Genomic DNA, 17,784 nt, shown 5'->3' with positions numbered 1-17,784 from the left:
AACCGGCTCAACAAACTGAAGGGTTTGTAGCGCCCCAGGTGACCGTGCCAGGCTCTAACCCCCGCGTTGCAGACCAACGACCTCGTGGTCCTCCCTAGGTTTCTCCGGAACCAGCCTAACTCCTCGGCAGAAACTATCACCGTCCTGTCCACGCCCGAGGAGATCCGGTGGAACGGTCTGCATCCGACACGGTCACCACTATCGATAAATTTTAATCACCGAAGTCACTTTGGTGTTCCCAACTCGCTGGCAATCGTTGTCCTCTTTCCGATTAGCGAATAACTTTACAGTTTTATATGTTCGAATTACGAACATTTTTTTCTAGCTAAGAGTTCGCTGGTTCGAAGTGCTTAACCGATTGAATTGCTACGAAACGAATCTCTTCCTCGGGAATTAATTGCAAGAAAATGATTCTTATCAAATTTTGGAATATGCGGGTAGATTTCGCGTTGAAATAGAAAAAATTGACCCAGAGACGAGTTGAATGTCGTAACGAGAACCATCTTTCCAAGACGTAATTTTTCTTTCTTTTTTTTTTTTTTTTTAACGACGCAATGGTGTAAGTGCAATTTTTTTTGTCGCATAACATGATTCTTTTCATCTCTCTGCGTATATGTACGAGCATCGCGGGGCCATTGAAAACTGAATAATCCACGTGATATTTTTTACTTTATTTCAGCGGTTGTCTAAGCGGTTCCATCGTTACAGACTGAACATTTTTTTTCTCTTTTCCTCTTTTTTTTTTTCTTCTTCTTCTTGCCTCTCGACACTTTTCGTTACATTTTTCAGTCGCGTGGCAATTCCATTCGAGCAATTAGATTTAATTTCATCTTTCATGTTGTGCATCGAAACAAAGAGCTCTCATAAAAAATGAAACGACACGAGGGACGGGATGCCTCGTCGCATTCGAAATATTCGGTTGGCGTACGTTTGATACGTTTAATTTGCGCATAATTAAAAGCATTCGCTAGGTTTACTCTAATTACTACATACGTAACGGTGTCTGTGGTGGACGCTTTTCCAACTGTATGATAGGTTCAAACGTGTTAACAACGCGAACCACGGTATTCCGCGAAAACACCTAAATGTGAGTTCGATGCATACCACTGACTAGCTAGTTCGCGACAAGTGACGAGTTGTAACCTAATCGCGCATGTAAATGTGTATAGAGATTGAAATTTGGAGGTCGTTGTATTATTTGGATTATCTAGTGGGACGAAAACGCTTTTAGGTAATTGTGATTTTTGTTTTTTTTTTTTTTTAAGAGTATGGTTTGTTATATATTTTTAAAGCTTTGGGTATTATTTATTGTTACTTGCGACGATTTCAGAGTGTTTTTATTTTTACAAAATGTTTCGCAATGGCGGAGTTATGGCTCTGTCTTTCGATATTTTCATTGAAAAATCTTTTAAATTGAGAAAAACCAAAACGAACACAATTTATTTAATTATTCAACGAAATACGTGTATTTCAACGTGAAGTAAAAATGTAACGCGAATGAAAACCAAAAAATACCAGTCCATTCATGAAATAATAAGTATATATATATATTTGGATATGAAGTTTAATAATATAGCTATCAACGATCAACTTTAGAAAAAAATACTTTTCAAAAGTGTGTATGATACATATTACATTTTATCTATATCGATACGATGAAAATACATGCAACACATTAGCCTGGGGAAAATATGCTCATAACAAAGTCTGGAACAACTGGATTCATGTGAACGAACATTCCAACACAGTGGATGGAATGTTGAGCACGGAATTTTTTGCTGAGAAACGACACGAAGCCGAAGGGTTTCGGTATGCGCAATCGTATACACTGTTTTTAGCGTCGCATTTGCGCAAATGGTACGCGAGGTACGTGACCGAAGCTATGCTGTTCGCGATGGAAAAATGTCAAGAACGCGGGAGCGTTCGGTCGCATCGGAACATGCCGAAACTATTGGTAAATCTGAACAACCACGATCCTGGTATCCTGGTGTGATGCGACATTCCATTGCCACGATTGGTAGCGGTGAAAATAACCGCAATAAAGGACAATACTTGGAAATAGCCAATTTGGACTTCACCGGCGATGCTACAATGTCGGGGGGCATTTACTAGGCGTAGAAAATAAATCTGAAATAAATCTTCCTAAAATATACTTATCATTTGTTTACGAAAGAAATATTATTCCACTTTTAATCGTTTACTTGATGTTATTAGGCGAAGAAGTTCATTCTGTACCCTCTTAAGGTGAATGTATCATTGATTTATAAAAACAAAAGCATTCAACTATTAATATCGACTTAATGTTATTATAATACGATGAATTTATCTTAGAAAGGCGCAGATTTTCTACCCCTGATATCGATTATTGATATTAAGAGGAATTAAAAACGAAATTGTTATTCTTTTTTTTTTTAATACGGATGCATAAATGTTTCCAGAGGACGAAATTGAAATCCAAAACTTCGGATCGTTACAGGTTGATTTTGATGTTCTGCATAAAAATACGCAATCAGTGCGAGTGAAACAAATCGGAAAACATGCCTCAATGAGTAACGAACGATGATACCTGATTATTTGTATCGTCGAATTTCGTAGAGGTAAATCAGCGCGATAAATGTTTCCTCGTTTCATAAATGATTCATAATTCGTCTGAAGAAATTAGTAGAGAAATTGTATGTTGGCTAAGTAGGCTAAAGTTGATTCGTTTTGGCATTTTCGTTCGATACTAATTTTTTTAGGGTAACCAGCTCCTCTTCTTCGCGTTACGCCTCCGTTCTTTCCGACGGCTTTTCGGATATTTTCACTAAAATACGTTAAACGGTGTTGGCAGCGGCGACAAATTAGTTTTACGTTGTTTTGTTAAGCGTTCTGGTGGCGAAGCAGCCCCATCAATATTCAAACTACGTTGAACATTTTCATACCAGAATGAATACTTGTCGATAATTTAGGAAAACTACCATGTTCCAAATTAAATCGAAAAGATATTTATGGCGCTTTACATTTTCATTAAACACCATCATCGAGGGGGTGACTAACACAATTTCATTGCTTGCGAGGCCATTTCATACAAAATTGGATATTTTGGACAACCATGTTTTTCACTGAAATTTCTATCTATTGTATTTTTGTAGCAACGTTCACGTGTATTTTGAAGAATTTAAAACAATATTGAAAATTGCGAGTTTTACAGTTGCTTAATAAGTGTCTCACCAAAAATTATATCAATGGATTTGTATTTTGTTTATTTCAATTTACTTTAATCCATCGAAATGGTAACCTTGGATGGCCGTACATATTCTAATACTGTTCAATTATTCACATTTGGCTGACCTAGAATTGTAAGTTATTGTATTTGTAAATAAAAAAAAGCAATACCGCCTTGAATGTTCTGTATACTATAGAACTACGCACTCGTGGAACTCGACAGACAATATTGGTCGAAATTGAATTGGCTTCCGAAGGCTAACTACCCAAATCAGCTGTCTAGTAAGTCAAATACTAGTTTGTACCGTGATTATCGAAGGAACGCAATATTCGAGATTACACAGCTTAGACCAAAGCTGGACTGTCTAAATTCTAACAAGGTTGTCAGTACAAAACTTTACGGGGCATGTTTCAACAACAATAAGTTAGTCTATCTGCTTCGGAGTTTCCTACCGTGTCCGTTCAATGTTAACAATTACTGTCATTTTATAGTCACAAGAATCCTAATCAAATATCAAATTACGGTCAAGTATAATGTCCTTCTATTTTCGTCTTTTCGCACTTAGTTTCTAAGGTTGTATCGGGTCTCCGCTCGCAGCAACCTCCACGTGGTGAGACCCTCTATAAATTGCATTAGTTTTTCTTGTCAAATAAATGGTAAGTTTACCTTGGAAAGGCACAGAATTAATTTCTACATCCAATATTGAAATGGTTAAAAGCAATTACATAGGAAGCACGTTAATCGTTCTTTCTCACCGATAACTTGGAACACTGTTGGAATAAAATTCCAACGAAACTTTTGTTTTTCCAAGTACGTTGATTGGATCGTTATTCAACCTCCATAATCCGTTTACCATTGGTAACCAAAGAAACATCTGCATATCTTAAATGCAAGCACTAACGGCCGCTCTCCTCTAAAATACCTTGTGGCAGCATCTTCAGGTCGACGATCCCAATAAACAAACAGACGTTGCAGCCTGCTGGGACGTTATCACTAACGCAGTCAGATTGCGAATGGAATTACTAGCAGGCAAATATATTCTCTGTGTTTGCTTTTCACCATTCCCTTTCTCGTCCAACTTTACCATCGTCCAACTTACCATCTATACAACGGTTCGCGAGCTTTATAAAGGTCTCCTCCGTAACACCTACACTTGATTGTGCGTTACCATAAATACACCAAGAACCAGACATTTATGATATAAAAGTTACAGTAAAAAAACTTGAGTGATCTCTAGAATAATGTAGGTTGTATAAAATCGAGAGTGGTCGTTGCTACACAACTTTCCCTCGACGTAGAGTCGATGCTGTAAAAATTCCATGTGAATTTATTCGTCCAGAATCGAAAACACTCGAAAAACATGATCGGGGCAACCAATTTGATACAGCCAACTTTTACGAAAAAATTCATTAAAACTTTTTATTCGATGAAGGGGCCCCACAATTTGCAGAATATTTTATTATGCGGGTTATCTAACGAAATTTCACGTGAATTCGTGTGCTCAGAATTGAAAACATTTAAAAAATATATAAGGGTGTCTATGATTTGGTATAATTTATATATTTGCATTTGACGAGGGAAACTTAAAAATGTTTGTAAACCTTGAAACACAGAAACCACAGAAATCTTTACATTACGTAAATTCTTCTCTCTAAAAAAAAGTATCCTAAGAAACACTCAATGCTTGGATTTCTAATGTCGATATCTCTTATTGCATTTCCTATCGATATCCTAATCGATATTTTTTGAACCAAGTGCTATTTTAATATTGCATTAAGCCTTTTTAAATATGACTATTTGAGAAGAAAGATTCACGGTGTCACCAGATTGAATTACTCCAAGTTGATCTCTTAAAGTGGTTTTAGGATCATGATAAACTCTCAGCGGTGTGTTTTCCTGCCATTTTGCGTTCAAATAGTTGTTTCAAGGGCTCATTTATGTTCTCCTCAGTCCATTTTTCTTTTTCACATTTTTCTCAATTTCAGAGAATTTTCTGCGGGAAAAGGACGAAGGTAAGCTAACTGAACATCTTTTAATTTAATTTTAATTACCAACAGTTTAACGCCCTTAAGTGCAGGAAAAACGAAGAACAAAAATTCAGTCGTTACTGGATAAGGAACACGCGGTAGAAAATTGCGAAACTAATGGTATTTATTTGCACCTGATACACGAAGTCTGTTGCAAGTAGATAAATTTACTAAAGTACATAAAATAATAGGTATTAAATAATAAAATACTAGACAGTCGTATGAACAATTTAACCTTTTATAATTCAAATTATATTTGGCTTCAAAAAAATAGGCTACTATTACTAAAGACACTAAACTTGCACATATCAATATTGTCAATGTCCTTGAAGAGGTTGAACACGATTTGTAATTAACTACCGGATGCTAAACGGTGGATATCGTTCACCACAGTTTCGTCTGAAATGGAAGTGTTATTAAAAATGAAACTTAATTCGAAGTAACGAAATTTACTTGGCATTATTTCGTATACAAGATACTAAAAGACGAGAACGAAGTCGACTAAAGGGGATGTCCTCGACGTTAAACGTCTTTCACCGACCAACCCCGTTGACAGGAGCTCTTCGTCTTTAGTTTTAATCCGTTAGAGACGTAAAGAGGGATAAGAGACGCTTATACATCCTGTTAAACCGCATTCAGACGCTGGTGATTAAGACGTTGGAATTATTGCTTCGAATTACTACCCTCGCTTGTAAGTATGCAAATACTCTCAACAATTCGTTGCTTTCCAAACAAAGGTTTCTTCATGCTGTCTTTAATAACTTAACATGATAAGTTCAAAAGAAGAAAAACTTTAAAGAATCTACTCGTAGCAATTCAAACTGGTGCAACTGTGGATTTAACTCCTTAAATGAATATGTTTAAAGATACTTTTAGACAATTATCGAAACATCAGTTTGTTGAAGGATCAAGATGTCAAGTAAGATCTGTGAATAATTATCATATAATAATAGTAACAATATTCATTTTTTGCAAAAAATATTCGTTCTCATTACAAAATAAATAATGCTACTATCGATTCCACGTGCACCATTGCGGTAATAAAAAAAAAAGTATTTTGAAGTACATTCATCGTTTCCTTCCGACATTTTTCTCCAAATGCGCTAATAACGGAGTCGTGACATATCGCACTTATATACCTCGATTACTTTATCTATCGTATCATTATACACAGAGTTCCAAGGCACCAAAGCAAAGAAAATTGTAAATATTAAGTTACTCCGCGCGCTGTGCGGATGCAATCAGCTCGAGATCTCCGTTAGAGCATCCAGTATGGACAATTACTCAGATAATTCAGATTTCCCTTGGCAAACGAGGATTCAGCAGTCAGCGGTTGGAGTGTCGAGAACCGCCTAAGGCGAATTGTCTCGTTGGTGACCCGAACTGGTGACTGCGCAAGCTCGCTGGTAACACGGGAACCGACTATGCCTGTTATGATTGCCAATCAACGTTAGGGGATGACAACGACACACATCAGCCGCCAAAAATGCGAAGGGAAAAGCTGAAGCAACCAACAGTTTACCTCCGGGCGCTTTTTCCTGGTAATCCACACGTGAGGTATACGATAACCTAACATTAGACGGGAGTGAAAGGAAACAGATTGTATTTGGCGAGCAATAAATCTTCTCGACTGTGAATTTCATGCAATGGAAACCGTTGTTAAATTTTATTTTATTTTATCGTCGTTTCACGGTCCGTGGAGTCTCGTTATTCGACCGTTTGGCATTTGATGCCGTGTATATAAAAAATAAGTAGCGCTTACGATGATGATAAATAGACTGCGTACGTTTATGCATGTATCGAAAAAAAAAGTGTAGATTATCATCATGCTCGCTTATATGATCTTTGGAAAATGCGTGTTATTATTAAAGTTAAGAAACAGTCTTGAAGCAAGGAAACGCACCGCACGAATTTCGACTCGTAGTAAAATATTAAAATATTAAAATATTAAGAATAGCTCTCTCCTTTCGCCCCTCTCCACCCGAGGTAAGGTCATGTGAAGATTTTTTAAACCACCCCTTCAATCTCAGGTCCCTTAGGTAATTAATGAACGGCCCCCTAAGTCAACTAATCTCTTTCTTCAATCTGCGCAACGTCGCGGAGATGGGCCAATCAGAGAATTAATTTCCACGGTTGTCAAACAGAAACGGCGACGACACTTTTCGCGTGTACTATTTTCCTCGCGATGTAGTCGTACGGTCTATTCAATTTCGGGAAAGTCTTCCGGCGTTCGACGCAGAGAATTAAAGTGGTCCGAAATAGTTCCTGCGACAATCTAGGTCGACGGTAATTGCATTACCTAATCGGCTGAACAATTCTTACTCGCTAGTCACACGAAATTGAGTTTGAATTTGGAACGTAGATTATTGCAATTTATGCAACACTTATTGCTAGGTCGTCCCGCAAGTACCTAGTGTGGATCGTGCTTATAGTTAATTAAAGTTCTACACGAATTGTATAGCGACCCTATAACGATGTTTAAGGGACTCTAGGATTGCGGATTTTACGCATTTATGATACCGCGAATATGATAAGGACGTTCTAAATATCGCCAAAAGGTATATGTAGTTTTTCAGAATATTGACAATCTATTACGTTCATTCTTTATAATAATAGATTTAATAGAATCAAAAGGACGGATAAGAAATTTATTCTGTTAGCCTACTGATCTGTCTTTCGAAATATCTTGCATATATTTGTAGATTTATGGAAACTACAACAGTACGCATAGCTATGCAAATGTGACATCTGAAAGGATTATTACACAGACCGTCTTCCTGTCCGTTATCTTCTCCTAAAGAGGAATCCCAATCCCCTTTGGGATATATTTCTTTCGCTATAGTACCGGAATCTGTTCTGAAGAGATCAGAAGCTTCCGCGGCTAGATCAGCGCCGAGGTACAGGAAGCGCCTTTCACATTCGCTTTTGTGCCAAATAGGACTCCATATAAACCCATTCTTGCGACACCTTCGATACGACAGAACTTCAAAGCTTTTTCAGGGAGTTAATGAAACTGTCAACCGTTGTAACATTTTTTACGGTACAGCAGCCCCAAAGCTCAAACTCTGAAAGCTCGCTTAAAACAATGCGAATTCTTTGTTTATAAATTCAGTAAAAATTGACAAAATCATTTCAAATTTGGCAGAATTATTACTTGCAGTAATAAGAACAACCCCTAAATATTTCACATTTTTATCTTAATTATTTCCTTATAAATCAGTCCAATAAATGCGAAGCCATTTTCACTGTTTAAAATATGCTTTTAATATCATTTTGAATGTTTGAAATACGAACTTATGTATTATTTTTCATAAACGTTTACTAAAACTCTTCTTTCAACAACGATTTATAATCTCAGAATCTAACGAAGTTTATAACAGTTCATACGAGACATCCTGTATAACTTGTTTCCCAGTTCCCTAGCCATTTTTGTGCTCCAGTAATTCTGAATGGCAACCTGCGATAGCACAACTGATTCTGTTAAGCTGTTTGTAGATAATCGATAGCTACTTGCTACTTCTGGAACTGGTTGAGTAGATAATCATTCATTAGCCTCGATTGGGTAATGAATCAACGCTGAACTTTAAAATACTTTGTAATCATTCGCGATCTTGAAAAGCTTTAGTTAAAAATAGATTTTTATGAAATAAGTGTTGCAATTTTGTATAATTTGCACAAATTTAGAATTAACAAACAGTTTCGCTTATACAACCGAGAATTTTCTATATTATTCCGTACTTATATTAATCTAGTCTGACATTAATTTCCATTTTCCTTCAGATTCGGCATCGACAAGAATTGATAATAGAATGTTGGGAAAATTAATCGTTACCTTGCCGGTAGATATCAGAATCGTAATTATTAAATTATATAATAAATAGAACAAATCTCGTATAAAAAAAGCACAACTTCAAAATTGCGAAACGATTTTCGTCATAAATTTGCATAATTTAAAAATAAATTTAAATAAAATATCTCACTATTAATAAACTGAACAATGAATAAGACCGAATCCCGTATAAAACAGCGTACCATAATAATTACGAAACAATCTTTGTCTAATCTAACGGGTTCGATTCTCAGTTCGCGACGGCAAGTAAGACGAATCCTCGTCGAGAGTTTCGCGTTTCTGGAACGATTTCAGCGGCTCGCGAAGATGGGACCGGAGTTCGTATCTTCGATAAACCTTTCGCGTGGCCAATGAATAATGCAGATTTTAATAACCGCTCCACTTGAAGAAGTTGGAGCGACCGTCGCGTCTCAAAGCATTTGGAAGTTACCTCGAACGGTTGCTTTGTTTTCGTTTCCGTTGAAGCTCAATATTTTCAATGACTTCTTTCCTCGCTTCTTCTCGGCAGCTCGATTGTGAGCAAAATCGACGTGGAACGATCTAAGAAGTCTAATAGCGTGGAACTACAAAGTTTCCGAACTGGCATTGGGTTTATTGCGAGGGAATTTTACCGAAGTTCCACGGTGTACGGAAAACTCTGGTAAAAGTATTACCCTCGTCTCAAAAGCAAGGACGGGAATTGTATTCCCATTTTAATTAACTGAATTCTTCTTTATTATGAGATTGCGTTGGAGGACTTTAGCCGTCGGTATGGTTTTCGAAGTTACGGGAAACACTGCTAAGTGTAGATATTAATTAGAGACGTACACGCGGAAACTTGAAACTGTTCATGCCGGAAGAAATTAGTGTTCCATTCGTCGGAATCTTCGACAACTGCCACGTAACGTTTGCGATTAAGCAAGATGAACAAATAGCGCTATTTATTAGTCAACGTGCCGTACCGTGTCGTAAGAGACTCCCGATGTTGGAAAAATTAAAGTCCTTCCTTGGGTAGACGGAACTTTTGCGCTGGGTTCCTATTCGCCAGAATATTTTATGGTCCCATTGTGACGTCCGTGCTAGTTACAAGGAGATACTTTTACCATAAACATCTTTTAATAATAAGCAAAGTAACGTTCGAGCGTAATTTTTCACGAAGAGCTAAATAACTTTAACAGCAGAATTCGAATTCGCCCTAATCGTAGATTTTATAGCGACCCAAGAATATCAGCACCCTTTCTTATCGAAACATTTGCCGCGTTTGTTATGCTTGCAACGAATGGAGTCGACGCATGAGCTCTCGTCGTTCGCGTGTTTCATATTTCCCTTTGGCTGCAGGCGACTTTATAATGTCGCACACCCCTCCACCCCTCCACCCCTCCCCTCCCCCCTCCCCCTCCGAGTATTTAGCATCCAAGTTTCTAAATGAAGCAGAACTTGGACAAATCCTTCGCGATCCTATTAATGGTGAATTCCGCGTTGAGTTGCTAAACTGCATTTTAGAATCTTCTGGGGCGAAACTGCGAAACGCGGCGAATACGATTCGACTGGTTCGTATCCAGGGTAAGCTTCGTATAATATCTACAATTTTGCGCAGTCATCGAATCCAACGTTATACGTGTTAGAATCGTTTTATCCGAGTACCAGTATTTTTATTTCTACTGATGCATTTAAAAATAATTATATGTTCTTAAACAGAGACGAACTGCGAGAGAAATGCTTTTTTCTTCGCGATACACTGTAGATAACTTGGTATTTATCGCAATTAGAAACTTTATTATCATTGTGGATTTCATACAAATACTTTGAAGTTTTCAGTTATCTTAACTGCGATTCAACTTTAGTCGAATTCTATCCTAATCTGTTGACTCGGTGTTCTAGTGGAGAACCTAGTGGGATTGCCCATTGGCTTGGCTAGCTCCGCGAACCTTTAATGTACCTTTAGTTGTGTGCTCACGATCTTCCAACTCCTAGTTTCCTCAACAGATTGTGCATAAGCATTCTACTTTATAGACCCTCGATATAATCCTGTATCTGGGTATTTGTGTAAATTTCAATTTCGATATCTACCTGTGCCGTGAACATTGTCTTGATGTTCCCTTTCGTTACAGACGGGAAATCCAGAAATGGAAACGCGTTTTATTCCGAGCTTGTGGAACACCGAATTGCACTTAAGAGAGTTAAGTGGAAATTATTTTACACGATAAGAACAAATTGAAACACGCAATAATTTAGAACTTTGGTATTTTAATGGGTCTATCGATTTTAGCATAGAATTAATTATCCGTAAGTTTTGTCTTAAAAGTATTTAATTACGAAGGATGCTTATCAATTTGATTTCTTTTTAAATTTGATTACAGCTGGATACCTGTCTTTTATTTAATTAATATATTTCCGCTACGTCAGAATTTAAAAACGAGGGCCTCGAATGTTTATCTTTCATTGCGTAATACAAATAAATTCGATTTGATTTCTGTGTGTTGTTTTTATGTGGGGATTTGGAGAATTATTTAAAGTAACGAATAAATAACAAACAAATTCTCTTTTGATAGATGAAACAAAATGTATGCGATATAGGGCAAACACTCGCTTGACTTGTATACAAAAATTCGATAAATGGAAATTAAAAGGTGATCCAATAAAAAAAAGAAAAAAAATGGAATAAATAGAAATAAAAAAATAAATAAATAGACATCGAATGAGGCTTAAATTAAAGAAATTAAAAAGTGCTTGTAACTTGGAAACGAAATGAAATAGGACAAATGTTTACAGGAACTTTATCTACTATTTGTACGCTGAATTCATCCCTTAAACCGTGTCCACTTGTTTCTGTATTGTATACGGTGTGTAGCTACAGAATATGTTTCTTCTTTTGAGCGGCCGCCGCGTCGCACGATAATCGATACATGCAAGTGACGGGTATTCTTTCTCAAAGGGAGAAACTCGGTAGATCGTTTCCCCGCAGAAGCAAGTACATTTTTATCTCAACGGTTCCTTTACGTGCATATAAAAGCAGCCGTGTTAAAACACGTATTTTTTTATCTGACCTATTCACTGTTATACTTTCTTTACTTTTCTGACTTTTTCCATTCTTACTGGGGACACATATGGGAAGTATTCGTCGTAAAAGTATGAAAATCAATAAGATTTTTTACACCACGCACAGTTTACGAGTCGAATATATACATTCCAGTTTTATTCGCGTGATTTAATGTGTCAAAAGTAGTTCCATGCTCGAGTGTAGCAGTAACGAATATTCACTATTACCACTAGCGTTTTATCACAGTAATGACCATCAAAAGTTGAGATTGTGACGTCTCAACTTGTTGGACAAGGAACTGAAATTTGATAATTATTGAAAATTCGATAGTTGCTGCTCGTATTACAGCGTGGAGCAATAATCGTGACCACCTTGACTATCTCCCGTTATTTATGGTCATATGAAAAAATCTGTTAAGACAAAAAATATTTTTAGAAACGTTTGAATTAAATCTCACAGAGACTCATTAATTTCCTAGTAATTAATAGCAGGTAAATATTCCGCGCAGTTAACGACACTAATCTGCTAAGGGAAATCATTAACAACCCCTCTTACCAGTTACCTTGTCGTTGTCATAGTAAATCACGTTCTGCATATACGTAAATCTTAAATTACCAAAATACGTTCATTTCGGAACCCCCCAAATCTCCTTCAATTAATGATCATACAGAAACGATGTTAGGGACACAAACGCACCTGATACTCGGATAAAGGACGAGTGATAAATTATATTGTGATTAAATCGTAACCCTAATTGCATACGGTATATACGTGTACAGGGTGTACATGCTCCTAAACCGGGCAAAAATGACGCAGTGAAACTTTCGGTAAAATAAATAAAATGAAAAAAAAAAAAAAAGATATTTACAGTGGGCGGAAAACTTGCAAGTCACCTTGGAATGGATAAAATGTTCCGTAATGCTTTCACACCGGAATAATTTCGACGTTTTTGGCAAATTAGAACAGCTTGTTCGATTAATGGAGAGCTTGTTGACATTTGTTTATGGCGAATGATGTCCCACAACGGCATTAGCTCCTCAGAAAATAATGGTTTGTAAAAGCATTGTTATCGTGTCATAATTATGTCGCCACAGTCTGTAGAGAATTTTGTGTGCGCACACGTCGCGAGCAATTTACGCAAAATTGGGCAAACGTTTATCCGGATAAAACTGTCATGGCTGACGCATCGGCACTAAAACAAGGCTGCCAGAGGACTTGGCGAGAAGACTATTGGTTATCCTGTACATTTTACGACGATGTAACGGTTTCGAAGCATGCGTTAGTTTCACGATCGCATTTAATCTAGCAGATCTAGAAATTTCTTTCCCAAATTTTGACACAACAAACAAACGTATATCTTTCAAGGAAGGAAATAAAAGAAATTGTAGTGTTTACGTGTTTCCTTTAAATCCTAGAATGTGCAGCCGTGACTCCGATATAGTTTACAGTAGTCACGATTTTTATCTTGATAATTACCCGGATAAAAATGTGCCCAACTCTGAATTCATATGACTCGTTCCATGCTTGGAGTCTTAAATCAAAATACGATAGAGGTCCATTCATTCCGACGCGTCGGTGGACAAGACAATTCAGATAACAGGTACAGTCACGTTAGTACGTTACCGCAAATGTTTTTATTCGTTATCATTAATCCAGTCAAATATTTTCTTCGCATTCACCATAGAAGAATTGTATCGCTATCGTTCGATATCGTAATTATGTTTCGTTTTCGTTTCATGTTTTTTTTTTTTTTTTTTTTATTATTTTGCAACGAATAACGCATTTTCGCGATTCGTCGACCTATTTACTGACGCGACTGTACGTACGAATAGTATCGATTTTCCTCTCTATCAATGATTTCTCGTTCAGATATATGAACTGGCATTTGTAAAACCAGATTCGAAATCATTCGCGTATTTCACCTATACCAGAGGTTGGTCATTTTTTGGCGCCACGCGGGGACATTAAAGCAGTGTTCGGATTTGTTTAAGTCAAAAGTTAATTTTGTTTAAAGAGAGTATTTCCTACGATCTTGAATTTTTGTCAAAATTTATTTATTAGGTGTAGAAATCAATTACTCGTATTTCCACTTAAACTAGAGTTACAAAAAAAAAAAAAAAATATAAATAAATAACAAATAAATAATAAACGATCGAATATCATAGATATTCGCCCGGAATTAATTTCTACACCTAATAAATAAATTTTTATACGGACAACTTCATTTTTGACGGTTTCGTAGTTTAATTTGAATTTGAATAAGTTATGTTAAGAATTGACGATACAACTTGATTTTGACGCGAACGGTTCTCCGTTCAGCGGTGATTCATTGCCGGTGACAACTCCACCGAAATCTATAGACTTAGCAACTCCGAGTGAACACTCGATATACACGGTGCAATGCATTTGATCAACATTCAACGGCGTATGAATGCTGCCGTACTCTACCAACTGAACTGAATTTTAGCGTTCCGTCTTGTATAGCTGCTGTCACCAAATGACTGTCTCCCATTCAGCGCACCGATCGTAATCACGCACTTGGCATTACCGAACTATCTGATATTGCGAATGGAAATTTAATGGACGCTATATTTCGCACCGCGATTGCAATCAACGTTTCCTTTTCACCGAGTGGTATCTTCTTCGCCGTACGTATCAACTGTACCACGATTCAAATTTACATATGATTAAAAGATTCGCTTCGCTCTTATTAGAGGTGTGTGCCTTCTCTATAAATGATTCGAGTAAAAGCCACACGTTTTGGAGATTTACTTTGACAATTTGATACATTAGTCAGGGTTGACTGTAGGCAGAGGGCTACGACCAGACCGCGGATTTTATGCATTTATAGGAAATCTGAATCTGCAAGAAACTACGAAATGCGCACAGTATATGTACAATAATGTACAAACATATTGAAAGTAAAGTAAATTCCTATTTAGGTTTAATTTTTGTAGGTACGTAGATTTTATTTTGCATGAAGATCCAAAGTCTACCGATTAAAAAATTTTCAAAAAATTGCAAAAGAAAAGAATAGAAATCTGCCTACGTAGAAGGTACCAGAGGCGAGTAACGCTCAGTGGTTTCTTTCCACATTTTCACTTAGCGTAAATGCACAAACGTTTGCACATACCTGTCGAGAAACAGCAATGGACTCTTTACAGAAGTCTTCATTGTTGAAGATACTAGCCAAAGGAGCAGAAATTAGTGGCCACGTGGAAGTGGCGAAGAATGGTCAAGTGGTCAGCATTCGTCAGTAGTTGAAGGAGGTTGGCCGTTGGTCAGTGACGGCAGGCAGAGGTCAGCGGAAGATGAGGAGAACCAGAGATGTTGACCAAGGATAATCAGGAGACGCACGCGACGCGACGTCCGTACCGCACGATGGATTCGCGAAGACTGAGATTAGCTTACGGGAGTCCTTAGTCGAGGCAATGTTATGAACGAGCTAAGACAGCAACAACAAAAAAAGGGTCGCTTGATGGTTCAAGTAGCTTTTGTATTTACGTCGAAATGGATTTTCCAGGAATTCTTATTTCAGCAACGTGACGCGGGCAATAACTGTCCGAACGATAAATATTTTGCAAATTAAGCTGGCTCACACTTGGCTCGATTATTGCGAATGTATTTCGAGATAAATGTTCTGTCTTGGGGAAATAAAATTAAAACTAAGGAAATATAATAAAACTAGAAAATGATAACGTACTACAAATATTTACTACAAGGAAATTCAAGTTAATTCAATTATTACACAAGTAACATAAATAAACTACTTCTCTTTAAATACATCAACAATATTTTTTATTTAATCCTAAAAATAAAACTTCTACCAGAGGATTGAGAAAAGCCAGGAGAATTCTGCAAAAATGCATGTTCCTAAAATATTCGGAAACCGTAAAATCAAAAAGTAACGTCAGATTTGCTTCGATTGCATGCCAACATTTCCGATAAAGTAGCTGACGGCGATCTCCGTTTACCGGAGAACTGATCGTTCTGCCGAAATGTGGTTGCTTATACACGGCATGGAAATGATCGATTGTATCATGGCGAATCATGGTTGCATCATTTTCTGTGATCGATTGGGCGATAGTGAGTTATCGTTGAATTACGTTGCGTGATCGATTACTTAATAGGGTGTCATCGATTGCATCATAGTTTGTCATCGGTACCATCATAATACGCGAGTGTTGTCATTGAACTCATGGCGATAGGATTTGGCTCGATGCAACACTAATTTGTATCGCGGTTTGTGTCAGTCTAGACAGTTTATGTGGTTCGTATAATTTATATAATTCATACAAATCATTTATAAACCTTCGATTCACACAGTTCGTATAGTTTGTACAACTCGTACAGAGTTTATACATTTTGTATAGCTTAGTAGGAAAGAGAACGCAAACATTAAGAGAAGTAATTGCGTCGTTCAGGTAATCGTTGACGTTATTATTAAGAACGATTTACGTCGTACGACTATGCAGATCGTTACTTCTTCCGTTGCAGCAGTAATGGATAATATTGGAACAGGAAATCCCTAGTACGATCCGTTGCTCACGACGTCATTGCGTTTTGCGTTTACACGATCACACGTTAGACGATATCCGCACTGTAAACTCGTGCCTCGGTATGTACGGTTCACACAGATGCGATTAGCTAGGGGCTCGTTGGTCTTCGAAGCGACCATTGTACGCGACCGTGGAAACCGTGCAGGTGTTCGCGCAATTGCCGATCACTGATAAGATTGACACGGAAAAACGTGACCCTCCACGGTTCCCTATCCGGTTCCAATCCAAAGATAAAACAGTCTAACTGGTCTCGATATGAAAATCTATCCAGGGGGAATAATTAGAAGTGAAATATTTTATTACGCCCAAGGACACAGCCTCCCAACACTCCACACAATTTTTTAGAGTACATATACTCTGAAGCAACGTTATTTCATCCGCGCCTATATACTTTAATCATTTTTTTTTTTTTTTTTTTTTTTTTTTTATTCAAAACGAATCGTAAATTCTAACTCTATTCTATCGCGATCATAATTTCTTTGATTTACTCATTTACTAGACGCCAGTTTGCCAACGTGTTTCTTGAAAAAATCTACTTTATTTTTCAGGCTTGTTACTTGGTCGTAACCCCTTAAGCATTGATCGCATTGTCGAAACTGTTGAGTGGAGACAAAGTTTGTGTATCGAAAGAGAGTGGGGATCATGTTGGTTTGGAACCGGTGGAAACGACGTCGTGGCAATGCGCCAAATGGCAATGACGACCCTCCGAAGGCGTGCAAGAAGCCCAGGCAGTACATGTTTGGCTCACAGAAGGAGACACTTGGAATTTGAGATGCCCTCAAATAAGATAGTCGTTGCATAGTTATTGGCAAATTACAGATTTAATGGAATATGCGACGAGGAAATGATTAAAACATATCTCCTGTTAAAATATATGTGTAAAAGTATGTAAAAATATGAATTTTTGTTGGTAGTATCGCGATTCAAGAAGTAAATACATCCGCGTCGGTTCCAACAATCGTTGGTTAAATGAAATGGAACATCCGAGTTGCGTTAGTCTCGCGTGCTCCTTTTCCTGTTTTCGAAACGATGCGTCGCGGGAGCTTATGCATACGAACGTGTGTGCCTCTGTCGGTGAATGTAGGTGTGCAATGACAGTGTATGCGAGACTCCGGGCCGGCAAT

At 37.4% G+C, this 17,784-nt stretch overlaps 1 protein-coding gene across 3 annotated transcripts in view; it reads right to left on the bottom strand.

Annotated features, from left to right (window-relative positions):
• LOC128890752 (synaptogenesis protein syg-2-like) overlaps positions 1-17,784 on the bottom strand; it is a 259,753-nt gene that overhangs the window by 14,429 nt on the left and 227,540 nt on the right. The window contains exon 1 of one of the 3 annotated variants that reach the window (XM_054149559.1): positions 15,235-15,697. The exons of the other annotated variants lie outside the window; for them this stretch is intronic. The gene's annotated coding sequence lies outside the window, so the exon portion shown is untranslated. Of the gene's footprint in view, positions 1-15,234; positions 15,698-17,784 lie in introns of those variants that run through there. 3 annotated transcript variants of the gene reach the window in all.

The sequence above is a fragment of the Hylaeus anthracinus genome, unplaced genomic scaffold, assembly GCF_026225885.1.
Source record: "Hylaeus anthracinus isolate JK02 unplaced genomic scaffold, UHH_iyHylAnth1.0_haploid 12001, whole genome shotgun sequence".
In the NCBI taxonomy this organism is placed as follows: Eukaryota; Metazoa; Arthropoda; class Insecta; order Hymenoptera; family Colletidae; genus Hylaeus; species Hylaeus anthracinus.
Note: the sequence above shows the minus strand (reverse complement) of the source record. Positions and strands in the feature narration are given on the sequence as shown.